Here is a 14,262-nt window from a genome sequence, read left to right on the forward strand (position 1 = left end):
CCAGTAACATACTCTTTTTCCTTCTATCTTTCCAGACAGTCACATGAAGAAAATATAGGGTCTCTTTCAGTATGTATGTACGACAATCAATCTGGACTACTTCAACAGAATTTACAATAAACATCTGAGAGGGAAAACCTGGTCTCAAGCCAACATTTTTCCTGGTAATCCTAGTGAAAGACCAGATGATGATCTGAATTAAGATTTAACCCAGAACCTTGATCCAAGCTTTGCTGAAGTAGGAACATGTTTTCATCCATATTTAGGTCAGAATGTGACCAAATTTAGGTTTGCAGATTGTGACCTGTTTCTGTAACGAGCCAAATCCACACATTCAATGAGCAATAACCTTTTCAGAAATTCCAATTTCAAAGCTTGGGTCAGTGTCAGCTACTGATTGTAGTTCCATCATTCCCTGGCTACTCTGTTTGTACATGTGTAAGTGTGGCTTGAATTATTTTTATAACACTGCTTGCTGTAAAGAAATGATAACCCATTTGTCAAGAACAGCATGTCTATAACATAAGAAATTAATCTTTTCATGCTGATTAGCTGCACTTCGTAGCACTGATCTAAAGGAGAACTAATACATGTCCCTTTAGTAATATATTCTGTACTCTTTTGTCATTAGCTTTTGAAGGGAGAAGAAAAAGAAAAAACTCAAGATTACTAGTAGCAATTAACAATGTCTACTAAATCAAAATAATTTTTTCAGAAGGCAAAATAGATTATGAAATAATTATCTGGGCTAAAAACTGCATTCCAGAAATCCTTTGTTATGTACTTCCCTTCCCAAAGGGTTTGTAAATGAATACATCATTTGCTATGTCAGTGTAGGTTTATACTTTTTGGCAAAAGAAAAGTCTTGAAGAAAAAAAAAAAACCAACCCCAATTATAATAAAATCTAACTTTAACCACCAGCCTGCTGGAGGTGGTCTTAACATGACAGGCTTGAACATTAAAGTCAACTAGCATTATTATGGAAATGTGATGGGGCTGACAACTGGCAGTGCTTACTGGAGGCACTCACGTGCAATCTTAGCGTACTGCTGAACTGAGATAATTAAGTCCTAAAGGATTAATCCAAGAGTCTTGTACCATTCTTCATCCTACTGGAGTAACTTTACCTTTCATTTCTGATTTGGTAATGAACATTCCCTTTTCGTGGATTCTTCCAAACTAGTTTGATCTTGAGGTTTCTGTCAATAGGCCTCCTTCATTATTCCCAACGGCTTCGATTTACATCATCTGATTTTTAACATCTACATTATTCTCTAGAGGCCCCCTATTGAACAGTAAACAGGATGATGCACCTGTAAGGGTAGCTGAGCTCCAGCTTGCTTCAGGAGCTGCCGAATGGAAAAACACTCCTACCACGGGATCTTCAGCTAGATGCTCAAATTTGGGCAGGAAAAATACAACTCAGTGCCTTTCTTCTCCACATACAACGTTGTTCCTTTTCATGGCAAGAAATGTTGGAACAAAACTCCTTACGTAAAAAGTCATGGATGAAGGGAGGGAACAGGCCCATGATACCTCCTGCGTAAAGCACGCACAGAGCGGTGCCCTGGCTCTGTTAAAGCGGCATTCCTTCACAGGTGGGCATCCTCAGACGGACAAGGAAACTGTGGCTTCTCTGTCCTTGTTACCACCATCCCTGCTAATCATTACCCGCACTGTCCTCACCAGTGTTGGAGAAATACTTTCTCTTGCAGAGGCTGCTACATTATTGTCGCAGAAAAATTTTACTTACTCTATTTGTTTTCACAGAATTGCCCTGTGAGTGCGGTGGCAGGCAAGGGAAGCCAGACAAAGAGGCAATATCCTCCCCCTCTCGTAGCGCTGCCTGATGTGAGAGACACATTTGCTTTGGCTGCGTGTGATACAGCTGATGCTGAACGGCCGCACAGCCCCGCTGCTTCAAATCGCGGAGGCCTCTTTGCAAGCAGTTTGCCGTGAGCTGCACGCTGGCACAGGCAAGCACAGTCCCTGCCCTGAGGGACTTGCAGCGATACTGCAGCGCTGCAGCAGAGCCCAGTTGGGAAAGCCTGTTTGTGCAGGAATGACCGAACCCCATTATGCCATAGTGGCTTTTTGTTCCCTGCTGCCTTTACTCGATATTTGTTTCCATGGTAGCAATATGGAAAAAATAGGATTTGTAATGTGAAATCAAGGAAAAAAGACCATTTTTCCTGTCAGCAGCCAGCTTGTGATGTACTGTGATATATCTGTGACAGCTAAACATAAACCTGTTTCATACAGAATGGATACATTTAGTATAAATGACAAAATCAGGAATTTTATTTTATATGTTTCATAATGGACCACTTCAGCTAGGGTTCATGTGATTTATTTTTATATTTCTATGCTCCAGGACAGAGACAATGTTTAGATATAAACCCATACATACCCAAAACCAGATGGTGATTTTATAGCCAACAGTTAAGAATCGTCAACTTCTCTAAACTGCACCGCAATTTAGCCGCAGGTTATGTAACACCAGAACATACCTCCTCTTTGGCACCACCCTAAATGTTTCTTGATACGTGTTCAAACAGAGCCCTCCTGTGTTTGTGAGGCTTCATTACAACATCCATTAAATCTGAGAGATCATTTATTGACCTACATTCACAAGACTGCACTCCAGAAGGGACAGCCAAGCTCCTCTCCTCTGGCCTTTACACAACACGGACTGCTGAATTCCGCTTGCCCAATACTGTATCAAGCTCCAAAAGCATATCTTTTAAGAGAGATTGGGTTTTGATTTAAAGATGACAAGTGAGAAAGAATTCACCCCTAGCTGTATATCAGTTACACCATTCTTCAGTGGTAGGCATTGCAAATAACAATAGCTTAATTGTTATTATAAGTATTGCTTATGATATTTATGATTCATCCCTGCATGCCTTCTGTATTGAGATATTCAAAACCCGACTGGACATGGTCATGAGCAGCCTGCTATAGTTGACCCTGCTTTGAGCAGGAGAGGTAGACTAGACCATCTCCAGAGATGGCTTCCAACCTCAGTGGTTCTGTGATTCTACAATTCTTCATTACTTTTTCCATATGATTTTGAATCATATGGGCAATTTTCCAAATGACATGGGAATATGTAGTATCCCTCTTGTAATTTTAGTCCAGAAGCCACAGGTGAAGTGAGGAGCTGTACTTAAAATAGTTTTTCCTCCTGCTTTTGCTGTATCCTCTTATCCACCCTGTTATATGGAAAAGATTACATGGTCCACGCACCCATATGTGCTTCTGTTTCTCTTCTGCAGCCTTTAAACCATCTGTAAGAATATATGTATTTTGGTCTAGTGGTACTATGACGGGACACCTTTACTATAAGCAGCACTTAGAAGAAAAAAAGAAAGAGAAGAAAGCAGCCACCAAGCAAAAGAGCAAAATCAAAACCAGAAACCAGATGAAACAACGGGGAAAAGAAAGAGAGAAGAACAGTGTAAAAAGGTAGGAGGTAGAAAGCAAACGCACAGCAGTGGGGAACAACACAGTGCTCTGCAATACTGTGAGGCAGAAAGGTATGTAAGAAGCACATCCATCACAGGGAAGACCTGGCATGCAGAACTGTAGGGAAACATTACCCTGAGTCACCTCTCCTCCTCTGTAGGTGCATCTGTAGTCTTTATTAATGATGTATGTATGCAGGGGAAGCAGATCTGGAAGTGCAGTGATTGTTCTTTGCTGAGCAGGTTTAGAGACAAGAAAATACATTTTGCAGCTTAAAAGAAAGAATTGGTAGTTGATTCACTTCTACAATTCTTCAAAATAAACATGGAGACCTACTCCCATTTCCATAAATTAATTTTCCACATTAAGAGTAAACATAAAGAATATGATTTTTACAAGGAGGCGCTGATTCCTCCAGATTGAAATTTTCCCACTAGTGTTTTCAGAGAAGATGACACTAAAGGCAATTACATTTAAGAGAATTCACTACGCTCACTCTCATATGTTTTTTGCATATGAGAAACAGTGTAATCTCATATCTGTGGATAGCCCAAAGATAGGCTAACCTGATCTCTCAGATTACTTTCACAAAATAGTAAACGTTTTCTTTTCATGAGAAAACCACCTCTGGGTTCTCTCCTACATGCACCACAGTAATAAACTGTATGTTCTGTATATCAAATTGAAGAGCAGAAAAGAAAGTCGGTGTTTTTATGAAAACAAGTCACACAAAACAGAAAGTGAATTATTTGAACTGAATTAATTAAAAGTATTCTGTTTTACAGGACTCAGGTGAAATACAAAGCTTTAGTTAAACTAATAAGAAAAAAATGAATGTGAATTAGAAAGTACTATATCAAAGGAAATCATGTGTTTGCTAAAGTTTTATCTATATTTCAAGGGAAATTCATGGATAGGCCATAGCTAACTATTCTGAATGATCCAAGTCAGTTACTCTCCTCTAAATGTTTGTCATCAGCTCACATGAGCTGCTTACAATAGAGTGGTTTGTAACTACTAGGTCTACTGGAAGAGAAATATAAGCTCTGGTGGGAGAATGACATGAAACGCCTAATGTCTGCCTAGACTTTTAAAGACTTTTTTTTTTCTGGAAGGAAATAAATAAAAAGCTTTAAATGCAGACAACAGGCTACAGTTGGGACTAGTAGGACTGTACTTTATGAGCATCTTGTCCAACCCTTCTGAACAATTTTTCAAAGGTTCATAATGACCAGTGAACCCAAACTGCACATCAGAGTGTATCTGGATGAAGCAGCCCACTGAATTCTTCTTATAGCTTTTGATATCATTCATTTACAGAGGGGCTAGAGGGGTTTGAGTTTTCATAGAGGATGGAAATTTCAGTCACTTCAATGACTTGAAGATTTTCTCCAGTCCACAGACTAAAGGAGATTTTTACTACCTTTATCTAGAGACTAACGCCTAATCTACAGATGTAGCCTTTTTAGGGGATTAAAGAGTTTTTAGGCCACTCAATCAAATGGAATCCTGTCATCAAATTCTCCTTTAATACTTTTAAAACTATTTCAATGCTATGTTTGAGCGTAAGAATCACCAGCTTTAATAGCGCTAAACGAACTGGAAGGTTTATTTTCTTTACTTCTGATGTTTACACAGAGAACAATAGAGCTTCACTTCTCAGTCAGCTGGGCTGCCCATGGAACTGACTTCAATACCCTGGGAGGCCTTCAGCAGCATACCCACATGGCTGCCACATCATTTCTGATAATTAGCTCATTAAAAAAGACTTTTGTAAAAGTGCATAGTTTAGGCTGTTGCAGACATGTACTGCAGCAGCATGATAATAGTGTACGTAAATAAGTTCAGAGTGGGAGAACTGACTCCTCTACAGGGAGAAATAGGCTCTGATATTGTTATCTAATGAATGGTGTTATGAGGTAGGATGTTCAGATACATGACCAAAGCAATTAATCTCAGAAATCATTTTATGCTGAGGAATAAAACATTGGAGGAATGCAGCAGATGTTTTAATTACTCCATGCTACCATGTGGAACAAAACCTAGCAACTGTGAATGCTATGAAAAAATGAACTTAACTAAGGAGATCACTAGCTATGCCTCTGCCAGCATTAAAATACTAATGTGTCTCATTCATAGTTCAAAGAGGAAAGCACTGCACGGCAGCTTCTCTCCTGGATTGCATTCCTGGTTCAAAAGCAATCAGCTAGGATGCCAGAAGAGCTTCACGTGCTCTTCTGAAGCAGACTAAGGAAAATAACATTGACAAAGGTTAAGCCAAAAAAAAAAAAAAAAGGAATATGCTATCACTCCTCTGCAAATCTTGCTTCAGGAGTGCAAAATTATGCAGTCAATAGGAATGACCAAAAGCTTGGACAGACTTATTGATTTTATTGGATATTAGTAACCAGGCCATTGGAGAGGAAACCCCCGATCTTTGTTTCCTCACTTCCCTGTTCATGGATATAGAGTAGAAGCTGGCATCTGGAAGAACCATTCATTGTGCAATTTGGCAATCCTGTAGAAAAGTGGAAAAATCTAATTATGCTTTCAAAACTGATGAAAACTGCTATGTTTTCCTGCCTCTGTTCTGGGATCTATGTCAAACATTATTTCAGTGACAGATTGAAAGACACATGCTCATGTCAAGTTATGAATGCTTCTTGATTTGGGGAACAATGCTACATGTCAGACTTCATTTTCCACATTACTTCCATGAGGCACTGAGCATCTTGTGGATAAACTGCTGCAAAGCAATGAAGGAGCCATCAAGAGCCATTAACACTGGATGGATCCTGTGAGAGGAATAACTGACTTTCTACCAGGAGAGTCTGATGGGAGAGCCTTCTGTGGAAAATAATTCAGAAAGAAAGGAGAATGAAGAAAAAGGGGAGAGGTGTCCAGAGGTTCTGGAGTTGGAAAGCTGGAGCAGAAAAGGTGTCACGTCTTGAAATGATGTATGTATGTGCTCTATCTTGAAGAACTTACTTCATCAACAGAAACAGAAGCTAAAGTAAAGCTATGATTACACATTTAGTGCATGGTACTCAAATTGGCTTAAGTAATTTGTGCCCCCACCATATATTCCTGACCCCCTCTTTGTGCAGGTGTGACTGCTTAGTAAATTGCCTGAGGGAACAGAGCCAGCTAAGAAGAGCCTAGCCAAAAAAGTAAGAATTTGTTCACTGAGAATCACACAAACATTTGTGCTGGAACAATGCAGGGTAGCAGGGGTGGGTGTGAACACTCTTGCATAATGAGGACTGGGAGATAATGAAGATAGTACCGACAGCAAAAGAAATATATGCCAAGCTACGTCATGAAAGTAGGTAAGAGGGACTCCATACCCCTTAGAGATGTTGACCAAATTGTCTTTGTGGCACAAGGCCTTCAGTAAAAACATATTATTCTGCAGCAGGGCTCTTTATCTCCTTTTTTATCTGAAGCCAGATCAGTTCTCCAATTCAGGTCACAACATGGCTAAGCATATACCTACCAGCACACAGGAAAACGCAGCAAGAAATAAACATGAAAGATAATGTATCACCAATGATTCCACCCTGGGAATCACAGGCGGGAACAACAGGGGTGGAGAGTATCAGACGCCCTCAGGAACATGTTTTCCATATATTTGCATTGGTGTATGTGGAAATAAAAACCTTGTTTCCAAAGAAAACAAATGGATACAATCATACTCCATGTATTGGTTAATATCCTGCTTTAACGCTGGAAGCCATTAGTCAAATGCAATGAAATTTGACAGCGCTAGAACTAAAAGTGACTAAAAAATGTAAACTTTAAGCAGGGTTCATGAAATACAAAGATAAATACAGAGGAGACAACTCATTCACAGTGCCACTGAGGGAAGACTGTAGAGTAATCTCTACACTTGTTGCAGGAGTAACCACGACTCTCTTAAGATGGGACCATAGTTACCAGCTGGGCTCTGCAGTAGAGGTTACACCTCCTCGTGGTCCTACTGAATGTCCTTCAGGGTAACCCAAGATGGCCTCTGGCCCAGTGTGTTTGGAGTTGTAGTTGCTTCCTCCCTGTTGACTGGCTTCCCTAACCACTTGATAGTTCTTTAGGTGAAACCAAATTTTGGCAACAGATCCTACAGGTCATTGTCCAGAGCTTGTGCCCACAGGTGTAACTGGGCAAAGTCAGGTAGCTGTTTGAGGGTGCACTGTCTGGCTTGTGTTTGCCCTCACACTGTGTATGATGTTATGGTCTGGCCAACAGAAGTTGCTTGGTGGCCACACAAACAAGTCCATTGGACTTGCGGGATGATGTGGTCCTAGGAACATCAGGGACCACAAAAGACTGGTGGAAGAGGAAATGGATCTTTTGGGCTGGAGTTTATAAACTTGGATTTCTATGGTTTGGAATGGTGTCATCCTTCCACCGGGAGTCACTATCTGGTCAGGTTACCAAAGATGCATGAGGTGACCACCTCTCCGATTCTCTGGGGCACTAACAACAGCTCACAAGCAACTGACGTGGAATGTGAGGAGGGTGAGGAACCCCTGCCCTCCATGACTGTGGCCCAACTTCCACCAATGCCATCAATGCCTGTTCTGGCTACCAGAGGAGATCTTCCAACCAATAGCACTCTGGTTGTGAAGGTCCCAGATAAAAGTCCATCATGTCCTTGTTCCAGGAACCAGATAGGAAAAATGTCGGGACTAATTGATAATCTAAAGAGAGCTCATGGAAGGCAAAAGATCCTGTTTCAGTGAACAAATGTGAAACATCATAGTACCACCTGCCACTTCCCAAAGTGCAAGGGGGATGTGGAATCTGCCCTGATGGAGGTCTGGAGCCATGGAGAACGCAATCGTGTGTTTGAAACTAAAATTGGCTTGACTTGACTTAAGCACCTGGTCCACTCAATTACTAGGAGTGCAGAACGGATCTTAGTCCCCTACCCAATAAAAGGTATGGCAAGGAGGCTGGAGTGCTGGACACAGGAGGAGCTTAACTTACTCCGAAAGCTTGAAAAGCAGTATGAGGGGCATAAAAATATCAATAAGCTGATAGCAGAGCACTTGCTGCCTAAAATGGCCAAACAGATAAGTGACAAGCAGAGAGAACTTCTGAGAGTCCAGTAAAAAAAAGATGAAAGATCTGGATTGGAAGAAACATCTATGGGAAGAAGGGAAACACCAAGGTGATGTTGGGTCACACGGAGAAGGTGCATTGAAATTCCATTACAGAAAAGTTACCTTGGAATGGCTGACATCTGATAAACTTCCCGTTCTTCCAAGGGGTTTACAGGAAGGTGATCAAGGGGGAGGAAGATCCAGAATTACTGATTGCTGATACCTCCGAAAACTGCTACTCATGCCTGTTTGCTAAATCTACTATGGCAAAAGCCAGCCTAATGTGAAAGCACCAGGAAGCATGCCCTTTGGGCCCGCAGAAAAGGTGGATGAAGAAGAGAGCAGTGCGATGGGGCCAGTTCCTCAAGGCAGGGAGAAGAGGGGGAGGTGCTGATCTCCCCTCTCTGGTGACCAGAGATAGGACACAAGGAAATGGAATGAAGCTGCACCAGGGGAAGTTCAGATTGGACATCAGGAAAAGGTTCTTCACTGAGAGGGTGGTTGGCCACTGGAACAGCCTCCCCAGGGAAGTGGTCATGGCACCAAGCCATGTTCATGAGCCAGAGTTCAAGGAATGTCTGGACAACGGCCTTAGTCATATGGTTTAGTTTTAGGTAGCCCTGCAAGGAGCAGGGAGTTGAACTCAATGATCCTTATGGGTCCCTTCCAACTTCAGATATTCTATGATTCTATGAATTCTTATGCTTCTAGTGTCTGTTCCAACTGGGTAGAGGGAAACTAGACAGTATTATTCTAGATGACATGGAATCCCTGAGGTACAGTATCCCAAGGGACGGGGTACACACTGTGTTCCAGTTGAGATGGGAGTCGCCAGGAACATTCAAAAGCCTGGGAGCTTTCAAGACTATTGGCTCCACAGACAATCTGGCATTCGAAGCCATGATTACGGCAAAAGAGATCTCTAAGAACATCACAGAAATTAGTAAAAACTCAGCACTGGACCCAGACGATTTGAGTCTGAGGGACCTAATTAAGATAGATCCCCTGCATGTGCAACTAATGGAACTTTTTAATCTATGGCTGGTGTCCATGTCATACTGGACATGGTAAAAGAATGCCTAACACTCTAAATATCAACACCTGTGTTGCCTGAATGACAGAGAAACATCAATAATTAGCAACATATTGTGACTAGGTCAACCCTTTTGAGGCTGTTTTCAAGGATCTAAAAATCCCAGCTGACCAAGGCATGTCCTATTCATTTGTGGTAAAGGGGCTTTAGAAGATGACCTAGTTGTTCCAAAAATTTAAAACTACTACAGCTACTTATTCGATATGCTAAGAGGGAACACCAGCCCGTCAGAGCAGTCTTCATTGATTTGGCTAACGCCTTTGACAACATAAGCAACTCTCATATTATTATGGCTCTAAACCAGAAGGGCATTGATGATCATATTATTGCCCTAACTAAAATTCTTTATCATAACATCAATACCCAGATAGATCTGGAGAATGAACAGTTGGACCCCATGGGGATCCGCACTGGGGTGAAGCAAGGCAATTCAATGTCTCCAATTTTATTCAATCTATCAGTTACCCTCTACTGTGCAAGCTGGAGAAGGCGGCAATGGCTTTCAGCACTGCGCAAAAAAGATAACAACATTAGCCTTTGCAGACGATTTGGTTTTACTGAGTGATTCTTGGGATGGAATGCAGAAGAACATCAACATGTCCTGGAGGTATTTAAAAGAAGGGTAGACGTGGTGCTTGAGTACATGGTTTATTGGTGGACTTGGCAGTGCTAGGTTAATGGTTGGACTCGATGATCTTAAAGGTCTTTTCTAACCTTAACGATTCTATGATTCTAAGATTTTTGAAGTCTTCTGTGAATTGACTGGCCTCGGGAGCTGAAGTGTCATGGCTTCTACATCACAGCAATGAAAGATTCTTATACAATTAATGACTGTCCTGCTTGGACAATCATTGGCATACCGTTCAATATGACTGACCCAAGCAGCTCTGAGAAATATCTGGATCTATATGTATAGACCCATGGGTTGGGTTATCAAAACCGGAACCATCAGAAAAACTGAGTGGCTGAGGCAGATTGGGCAGGCTTCATTGAAACCTTTTCAGAAGGAAGACATCTTGAGAGGATTTACTACTCCTCAATTGTTTTACCTAACTGACCACACCAATGTGAAGGCTATGTCCTCCAAGCCCTTGACTTGGCCATTCAATCTGCTTTCAAGGAACAGCTACATCTACCTGCCTGTACTTGTGACATCATTCTTTATTCCAGCACATGCAATGGAGGCCTTGGTATTAACAGACTTGTGGGATTAATCCCAAGCATGCAGGCCTGTCAGCTGCACTGAACTCTCCACCCTTCTGATGACACCAAAAAATCAATAGTTCATCAAGAAGGTATAGTGAATGAATTTAGAAAGTTGTGGATTGCTGTGGGAGGAAGGGAAGAGAAAACTCCATCAATTTGGGACCCAAAAGCAGTCATGGTGATTCTAGAAGTGGTTTGCAGTGAAGCCCCAGTCTCAGAATGGGAAATTTCCGCTCCAAAGTTCATCTTTCCAAGACCTAGTAACTGGTGGAAGGAAGAATTTTTGAATTGGACCAGGTAGCTGTGTCCAGGCCATGGAATTGCCAACTTTGAAACAGACAAAATTAATAACAACTGGATTGAATGTTATAGGGGCATTCCTCACAGAAAGCTCATTACCGCCTTACAATTAAGAGCTAATGTCTACCCCATGAGGGAACTGGGGTAGACAGGAAACTCAAGATCTGCCAGCACTGTCAAGCTGAGAGTGAGACTTGCACACATATTATTGGGTATTTCCCACCAGTTCAGGAAGCTAGGATCAAAAGACATAACCAACTGTGTGATCTACTGGTTGAAGAAGCTCAAAAGAAGAGTTGAGTAGCGTTTCACGGCCACTCCTACAAGACCACCAAAACAAGCTCTACAAGTCTGACCTAACATTTGTTAAGGGTGGTCAGGCACTGGTGGTGGATATAACCATCAGACAGAAAAGCAAATTATCATCACTTGCTGATGCGGTGGCTGAGAAGGTGAGGAAGTATCAAGGAGCAAGTCCAGGAGGTAACAAATGCCAAAAACATCAGGTTTGTCAGATTCCCCATTGGAGCATGTGGGAAGTGGTATGGTGGCCATTACATGGTTTTATCTGACCTTGGGCTCTCAAAAACCCAACAGAAAAAGGTGGCTCAACTCTTCTCCAGAAGAGATTTATTCACATCGGTAGATATTGTACATATCTTTGTGAGTCATACGTGAACTATTGCATAAAATTAATTTGACTGTAAATAAATTACATTTGCGGGTTGTCATGATCTAGGGAAATGGATTCTTCTTGGAAGCAAGGGAGGCAGGAGGGATAGTAGGTAGGGACTAAGAGGGACTTGGTAATCATGATGCATCGTCTTACCTACTGACAAAATCAACTGGCCTTACCTAGGTAAACAGGCCACCTTACTTAACCTGGAAAAGGGACATGTAAATTATATGTGTTCAATAAATAGTGGGGAAAGCATTATGATCAACGTTTTACATTGAAACACCTTACTAGACACCGGAATACCCTGCTCCTCTCTCATGTCCAATGAATCTGGAAAGCCAATTAGACATTACCTCCTTCCCCCACCTGGGATATTTATAATGTCCCTCTCTTTATTCTCTGGCACCTAATAAAAGGCATGCTTACACTGTAGTCTTCTGCTATTTAATAAAAGATAATCAGCAGGGAGACACAAATCTACAGAAAACCAGCCTTCATTAATTTTGCTGCCCTCAGAGTTATTTGTTTGCTTTCTGCCATATCCATTAAGACAGGAACTAGTAATGTCTCACAGCCAAATGAATTATATGCATTTAATGCTGAGGACAGGAAAAGAAAAGGTACTGGAGCACTGAGGTGCTCGCACTGGGATGGAGTGATCGCAGAACACATTTCTGTGTATATAACGGGCCCAAAAAGTGTCTGAGCCAATTGTTCATTAGACCATAAGTGTTAGTAGCAGTCTGCCTGGGAGAAGGAATATGCAGATCCCTCTCCCTTCCTCACAGGCAATTTCCTCAGTGTGGTGGTGTAGCTGTTGTTATTGTCATTAGGACTCCAACTCAGACACTAATAAGTTACAAGGTAGAACTTTCCATGTCCTACTGCCAAAGAAGGGTATCAGATAGAGCTGGGAAATCCAGATCTAGGAAAAATTAAATTCACCTTCCAGATTCAGTGGAGTAGCAGATAGGATTCAGCAGCTGACTTAAAATACAACTCACTGCAGTCAGTCCTGACTTTCTGAACAAGAACACGATATATTCACAGCAAAGAAAACTTAGAGTTAATTGGGAAACAAATTTAGCTATGATCATATTGATTGATAGTGTCTCACAACTAACAACAGCTCTCTGAAGGAAACCCAGGCTGTCCTTGCACCAGGGCCGTGGGTGGACCCAGCCATAATGGTGGAAGGTGCTGTCTCCAGCTGCCTGCCTCCAGCCTCTTGCCCGAGGTTAGCCCCATGAAGTCTCACACAGGTGCTTTTTAACCCATTTCAGACAAAATGAGCTGTATCAGCTTATGCAGTTCATGTTTGATAACCTAATGCCTTTAGTTGCAATGGGGTACATGAAGAAATGCTTAGATAGGAGACAGAAACCCTCTGCAAGGAGTAGCGATGTGCAGCTGAGGACTGGTTAATGATCAATGACTTCTGCCGGCACAGCTATTTGCAGAGTTCACATCTGCCTAGTAAACAAAACCTGTAAGATTATACTTTAAAAAGTTTGTCACTCCAACTGCTATCACTGTAAAATATTTTCACATTGTACCTGGTCATTTTTCAACACTCAATTCTAATTCACAGCTAAGTACCAGATGCTGTGATATGATCCTTCCCAGACGCAAAATCTCCGGAGGTTCCATGTCTACAAAATAAAAGCTACCCAGGAATATCCTATTTCATTTAATATGAGTCTTGGAAATTTTTCGTCTGGTCATTCCAATATATAGTGTAACTAGGCAGTGCACATGTGTAGTTTCACTAGAAAGTGAACAGCTATTTATAACCCAGGGAACACAGCAGGCCGGGAGCAGTAGCAAAAACAAACACACAAACAGTAAGTCATTAACTGCGTGCTTCAGAAGAACACTCTGAGATTATTCTGTCCTTTAATGCTGCAGTTCTATGATTTCATTCTCCCAGCTAACACAAGTTTATTTGAAAGGCACTGCAGCAAGTTCATAGTTATACAGCCAGATCTATCCTGGCTGGCATAGCAAGGGAAAGAAACAACAGACATGATGACACAGGCATCTCGCCGATCATAGCTTCCTCTGCTTTTTACGTGCTACCAGTGAGTGCTTGCCAGAAACCTTTTTGCGTATGTATTATGCAAGATTAGCTATTTTCTCCCAGTACTCCTGTGACCACTCATCTGGTTTTGAAAGCAGAAAAAACCCAAACCCTCTCTACAACCTTTTTTCCTACTTTGTTCTAGGACACAGAATAATAGTATGTAAGATTTAGTGGGGATTTTCCACCATCTGCAACAGATGATAGCCTCTGAAGGGCAGTGCAAGAACCAAAGTTAGAAAATTAAGTTTCCATGTCATCAGGGGAATGTGGGAAAAGGAAAAGGAAGGCAGAGCAATTCAGACCTGTGAGTTTGATGCCTACCTAGAGTAA

This window comes from Nipponia nippon, unplaced genomic scaffold (genome assembly GCF_047370975.1).
Source record: "Nipponia nippon isolate SJK-2023a ecotype South Korea unplaced genomic scaffold, ASM4737097v1 scaffold_1, whole genome shotgun sequence".
In the NCBI taxonomy this organism is placed as follows: domain Eukaryota; kingdom Metazoa; phylum Chordata; class Aves; order Pelecaniformes; family Threskiornithidae; genus Nipponia; species Nipponia nippon.